The sequence below is a fragment of the Apostichopus japonicus genome, chromosome 16, assembly GCF_037975245.1.
Source record: "Apostichopus japonicus isolate 1M-3 chromosome 16, ASM3797524v1, whole genome shotgun sequence".
NCBI classification, from domain to species: Eukaryota; Metazoa; Echinodermata; class Holothuroidea; order Aspidochirotida; family Stichopodidae; genus Apostichopus; species Apostichopus japonicus.
The window spans coordinates 5,265,720-5,273,258 of record NC_092576.1 but is presented as its reverse complement, the minus strand read 5'-3'; the positions used below and the strand labels follow the sequence as shown (position 1 = coordinate 5,273,258).

Below are 7,539 nucleotides of genomic sequence, written 5' to 3'. Positions count from 1 at the left end.
GGTAATGGTGCAACGCCGTTCTTCGTTCTGTGTGAGATTTAGAGTTTAGTTTAGTAGAAAAAAGGATCAGGAGGGACACTCAAGTCTTCATAAAATATAAAAGAAATGAAGAAACAAACATTCAGACCCGATTTCAATGCTTCAAGTGCTTGTCCAAATCATTCTTAATCCCATTCACACTACTTGCAAGTACAACTTTCTCAGCCAAACCGTTCCACTCATTCACAACCCTATTAGAAAAAAGTTAGTGACAAAAATTTGTGACATAAAATTTTGACGTGAGTTCCAGTTGGTGGTAGATGTAATGTAGATTCTGAGTCTGTGGTATTTACCCCCTCCTTGTTTGGTTTGTATAGTACATTGTGTACATTGGATGCGTCTATATCTTCACTATTCACAACCCACGTTAGGCTAGCAGGAGGTCTGGAACTTATAGCAATACATCTAACCTTTAGAGCTTTGCTTCGATCCTGTACTAAGTAATCATATAAACGGGTCGGTTTGCCGTCCGTGCGTTGATCAAATGACAATATAAGCTCTGGAATCACTGGAGAAATATAATAATCTAAGATATTTTAAGATTGCAATAATATATGTTTCAACTATTATAAATAGTCGGACATCATGTTAAATACATCTGTTCAGGAACTTTCATTTGCCCTGCCCTCAAAAGATTATATTAACACTAAGTTACTTAGCCCTTCGCAAGGGAGGGGAGGGGTAGCGAGAACTTTGAAAGAGATATGTTAGTGATCTATAAATTAAATAGGAACATTTACGCGCACTCAATCAGTAAATCAGGTAATAAGTAATTACTTCAAAATATGCAACAACATACAACATACAGTAATGAATAATTACACAATTCCAGGTCCCCGGTTCGATTCGCTCCAAGATTAATGTATGACGTCTAGTTACAGAGTTGTTGACAATTGACAATTCATAATCATGGACGTTAAATATGAATCTAAGAGACTGACTTTGGTCAGCTTGCGTCTTTGATAGGTCAATGAGGCTTCTTCGCGAGTTCCTGCTTGCATGAGGATCTAAAATACATACATACATACAAGATAATTCTAACATGAAAGCAAGACTGAAGTGTGGTCTATTATTTGTATTTCTTGAGTATACAGCTCTATAATTCTCAATAAATTGTAAGATAACCTCAAATACTGTGATAAGTGGCCGCTATTTTATTGATACATTTGCTCTCCAATTGCAGCTTCGTTCTAATGTCATGCAATTGTAGGGTACATGCTTTAAAATCGTCACGCCATGAGTTACATTATTTGGAATTATTTGAAATAGATCTCTTAAGAAATCTTACTTTACACCATGGTTTATGTTTATTTTGAATTATTGCAACACAGATATATATATATATATAAATATATATATATATATTTATATATATATATATATATATATATATATATATAACATGGCAGTACAAATATTGTTACATTACTTACCTACTGTTGTCACTTGGTAGCTCACAACATGGATATTGTTACGATAACATTTATACAATCCTTGGTGATTGAATGTAACGTCTGATATTGATAATGAGTAGTCATTCGATAAGCTGACACCCGCTAAAGAATCAAAACTTATTTCATTTGCAAAGATGACTCGATCGTCAATAAACCATTTGTTTCCTCTTGTCGCAGATCCATTACATTTCAAGATCACAGAATCTCTTTCAACAAGTCTGACAACTATTGTGTCTTTAGATCCAGGTGAACCAGAAACGAAGAAAATAAATAAGAATGTGAACCAAATTCTCTCCATATTGAATCACAAGCAGTTTCTGTTCTCGCTTTCAGTAAACCATCAACGATCGTTAGTGCTTTTCTAATCCTTTAGGATCGACAAAATAAAATGATGTTTAACTTTTAGATCCTTCACAGATCTAATAAATGAAGGAATATAAATGTTAAGATTGCAGGCGGTCATAGTCATGTAACAATGTTTATCATCTACAGTAAGGCTGTAAGTTACAACATAGATTTTAAATAAAACAGCTGGACAATCATTGGTTCTTGAACGGAGCGTCTTTAACGTTATCGTCTGACATTAAAGGATACAGACACAACCAAAAGCAGAAAGCAAATATATGAACACGGGGAGATTATACAAAATTCCATTTGATCAATAACTTTGCAGATACATTGCGTGTTTATTAATATACACAGTTGACATTCTCTTTGTTTATCTTCGTGTCGCTGTTTCCATTAGGCTGTTCCATCTCTTGATGACAAAAATAGAACGATTCGTTTCACGTCTGAGAAAGCAAGTGAACGCGATTTCAGAGGTAACCTGGTAATGGTGCACCGCCGTTCTTTGTTCTGCAATACACTATAATACACACCATCTACACTCGATGGTACTTAGTTATAACAACAATACACTATAACACACAGTTAGTTATAATAAAATTACATAAAAATACACATCATATACACTTGAAGGCTAATTAGGTATAACTGATATGCACTAAAACATACATCATATACACTTGATGGTTACTTAGTTATAACTGAACTACACTATGGAGCACACCATATATACTTAAAAGTTCATTAGATATAACTACAATACACTAGAGCACACATCATATACACTTGAAGATTAAGTTAGTTATAGCTACAATACACTATACCGCACACAATATACACTAGATGGTTAATTAGTTATAACAACAATACACTATAACAAACAGTTAGTTATAATTGCAATACGTAAAAACACACATCATATACACTTGAAGGCTTATTAGGTATAACTGAAATGCACTAAAACATACATCACATACACTTGTTGGTTACTTAGTTATAACTGCAATACACTATGGCACAAACCATATGTACTTAAAAGTTCATTAGATATAACTACAATACACTAGAGCACACATCATGTACAATTGAAGATTAAGTTAGTTATAGCTACAATACACTATATCGCACACAATATACACTAGACGGTTAATTAGTTATAACTACAATACACTATGACACACACCATATACACTTAGTAATTCATTACATATTACTACCATACACTATGAAACACACCATGCACTTAATAGTTCATAAGATATAACTACAATATACTATAACACGCTTTATATACACTTGATGGTTAATTAGTTATAATTACATTGCACTGCACACTAGGAAAATCTGGCTACGTTGTACAATGTACTTCTTCGTCAAGTCAAGTCAGTGGCACAGCGTCTAGTGAGTTAATATGCTGCCGGGTAATTGTGTGACACTATACTGTTCTGATGCTTTCTTCCTTGTTACTTTCACTATTGCTTAAAAATGGTAAATTGAAAGAAAGTAATTTATATAAACCCGGACTTGTTATTCAGTTGCGTTTTCTGAAGAGCTATGACGACCGTATCCACAACAAATAAAAATTGTGTGATTTGTCCTTTACATGAATCATTTAAAAGCAGAGTAAGTCAAATAAGTTTCGATTAGTACAACAGAAAACAAAGAGGAGCACACAAAGCGGAGCACACAAAGCGGAGCTTTTTGAACTAAATGCAATTAAAAACGACCGATCTATTATTGTCAAACCCTTCGATAAAGGTAGAGGCATTGCTATAATAAATCACTCAGACTATCAGGCCGAAATTGAAAGGCAATTAGCTAGTCACCACTACGAAAAGTTAGAACGTGATCTGACGTTTCAAACTAAAAGTTTAGTCCAGGAAACACTAATAGAAATGTTCTCTGCAAAAGAAATCGATGAAAGCACCTTCGAGTACTTGTCACCATATAGCCACAAGATCCGCACACCGGTCATATATGTGCTACCAAAAAATCATAAAGCACCCCAGGCTAACTCAAAATTTGCCGGCAGACCGATAATAAGCGGAAACGGATCACCGACCGAAAAAATATCGGAATTTGTGGACTATTTCTTGCTTATTGTATTAAAAGAAAGCATCTATGTGAAATACACAAATCACATTCTGAAAATTTTGGAAGCCATCCCGTCACCAAAAAGAGTAGTACTTGCTACACTCGATGTCGTCGCCATGGATACCAAGAGTAGGCATTATATATATATGTCAAGAAGTCTATGAAAGGGCGGAAAAAAGCGAATATGGAATAAATAAAATATCTTCCATATCCATGCGCAAACTAAATGAACTTACTTTAACAACAAACTGTTTCGATTTCAATAACCAATTTTATGTACAAAAGATCGGTTGCGCTATGGGTAGCTAAGCCTCTCCGGAACTCTGTGATACCGTCATGCTGGACTGGAAAACCAGATTTTACTGACAGATAATAAAATCTGAAAATGGCTCCGCTATAGTGATGATATTCTATTGCTTTACGACGGTTCACTTCAGGAACTTGATCAACTAGTAAACAGGCTGAATGAAATTCACCGCTTCTTAAAGTTTACGGTAGAAATATCACACACCGAGGTAACATACCTAGATTTGAAAATCTTCAAAGGTCCAAGGTTCAAAACCAATGGGTTATTAGACACCAAAGTCTACATCAAACCCACGGAATCCTTTCAATACCTCGACAGAAACTCTGCACACCCACTTGCCACTTTTAAAGGCTTCATTAAAGGGAAAGTATTACGATATACGCACGTCTCTGTAACAATGAGACTGATTTCTTACAGAAAAAGAACGCGTTCACAGAGAAACTGTTACTCCGTAACTATAAGAAAGAGGAAAATGTCACAGCCAGGAAAGGCAGAAAATTTGAAAACCGTTGGCAATACCTCACTACCAAACCTAAACAAAAGGAACCACAACTGGTGTTCAAGCTTACCTATGCACCCCATATCAAAACCACGCATTTGAAAAAAAAAACACTATTACCTCATCACCCCACCTCACCCAGGCTTTTTCAAAAACCTGGAACCGACCATGATTACAAAAGGAAGACAATATAATGGTATCTGTTTATAGTTTAAATTAAACGATAAATCGAAATTTTGCATTTTTTATAATGTATAGTCCCATGATATATATATATATATATATATATATATATATATATATATATATATATATATATAACAGTATATTGATTGTGGATCAGTGCGAGACTTCCTGCTGATGAATTACCAGTCGGACTATGAGGCGAACAACGCTCCCTCGTCCCAAAGGACAGAGAAGTATGAACAAATCAATTTAAGAGTGAAAGTATACCTTTAATAATATTATATAAAGAAAGTTCATTTTTAATTTGTTATTATATTTTTCATAATGAACACTTCTTGTGTTGAAAAGATACCCGAAAAAAAAACAATAATGATATTTCAAAGCGTGAACTGAAAGTAACAGTCACTTAACTTCGGCTAATCGTAGCATTTGTAGTGCGTCTCATATTAAAAATGATACTATTTCTTACATATTTAAACAACTTATCTCAACGTCCGATGTAATTGACACGAGAACTGTTTGCACCAGAAATTCTTATTTTCCTAAACTGATTCAGAGAGTAGCCTCATTTCAATGTACGGAATGAAAATTTGATTTTGTAACTGATACACAGTGTCGTGCATATCAAAGGTGTGGAGAGGAAATGGATTCAAATGACATTCGCTCGACTGATTCAGATAGCGGCAAAATCTATTTAGTACTGCCAATGGGAGAATTAAGAATTTGATTAAAAAAAGGGGTTTGTCACTGAAACCGACAGCCATGTATAAGATCTGGGGTTATGCACAGAAAAAGGAACTTTATAGGTAACAGCATTTTATATCCACACGAGCATTTTCTCCACTTTAATATAAATGTTACTTGTATTCCTACTATATGGATATCTTTGATAATGACAGGTTCAAAACTATTTTTGTAATATTTTCTACAAACATATTTGCTTGGCTTGTTCCGAATTGATTATTTACTAGGGTGAGAAGAACTGTAGGAAGTGAAATTTATTTTGAACAACAGTTTGTATTGCATTATATATGGCTGTGCGCATATTAAAAAGTTTCAGTCTTTCAATTATCTGTTTTTCATAGCCTAAGACTTGGTGTAAATTCTTCTTGAAATAAAACTTACCGATACGGCCCTTTCTAAACCGTTTGCAACGAGAAAGAAGACACTTCCATTTCTGCTTTTCAGTGATTCTATGTATGTTACACATTGTGGGCTGAGGTTACTCATATTTGCATAAGGAATGGTTCATTTCATGGATATCTCCCATCCTATTATTCATTCTCTATGTCAAATGTTATATTTGCAAAGGTAATTAAAACTATTCGGATTTTTTTTTCTTTTTTTATTAATTCCACATTTCCAGTAAAAATTTCAATATTATTATTGCAAGTAAATGGTATGACGAAACGACTACATCATTTTACCCTTATTTGGTCACAATGACAATTACTCATTGCCTTTAAGGCATTGACGTGAATGCATAATTTAATGTGAATGTATGTTAAAAGTTACATTTCCATTTAAACGTTGAGTACAAGATTCGCAAGAAGAATGGTATGACGAAAATACTAGATTATTTAATGGGTTGTTAATAATGATAATAATAATAAATAAATAAATAAATAAATATATATATATATATATATATATATATATATATACATATATATATATATATATATATATATATATATATATATATATATATATATATATATATATATATATATAAATAGTAGTGGTCCATACTGATAATATAAAAGATAAACAAGCGAATATTTTTAACAACGACATACTGCTTTATTTCGGAGTGGTCACCACTCCATCGTCAGGCAATTGTACAAGATCAATTAAATACAAGCGCTAATATACATCCAAAGAGGACAATAGTGATAAGCATGAGTGATTTTTTTTTTAACTAGGAATGATTAGAACAACCAGCAAATTGTTTAGTCAATATTTTTAAACTAGGAATGAATAGAACAAACAACAATAAAAAGTAAATAGGGATTAGAATAGCTCCAACCCGTAGCTCGCTTCATATATTTTTAAGTCAGCATTTAAGTCTTTTATTAGGAGACTCTCTTTAATCTTCCTCCTGAACCACTGGGGTTCATTACCAATAGCGGCACAATGGTCAACAAAAGTAGGCAGATTATGTTTGTGCGCAGTACAATGAAGTTTAATAGCGCCTTTCTGACCACCAAAGGAGCTCATCAGATATAAATATATATATATATATATACACATACATATATATATATATCTATATATATATATATATATACATACATATATATATATATATATATATATATATATATATATATATATATATATATATATATATTTTTTTTTTACTGTTCTTGATTTTCCAACTCATTACGATTTTCATTTATATATATTCATTTGCCTTTGTCGTTTACCTCCAATTGCATTAACATAAAGTCTGTTCAAAGTATCTCTTTCGAGATCCGGCTTTAGGAATCACAAATGATTTCGAGTTGGTTAGCATCATATTTGATCTCTAGAGTAAGGCAAAATATGTCACCAAAAACAGAACTAGTATTGTTCGATACAGGTGACAAACGCCTACAGTGGAATTACTACTT

General features: G+C 33.0%; 1 long non-coding RNA gene across 1 annotated transcript; it reads right to left on the bottom strand.

The window, feature by feature from the left end:
• Window positions 1-221: 221 nt before the first annotated feature.
• LOC139983224 (uncharacterized) lies at window positions 222-3,233 on the bottom strand. Its single transcript, XR_011798557.1, has 3 exons — window positions 3,160-3,233; window positions 1,473-2,284; window positions 222-547 (listed from the first exon to the last, which is right to left on the bottom strand). It is a non-coding gene; the product is annotated as an uncharacterized lncRNA (long non-coding RNA).
• Between the last annotated feature and the right edge of the window lie 4,306 nt (window positions 3,234-7,539).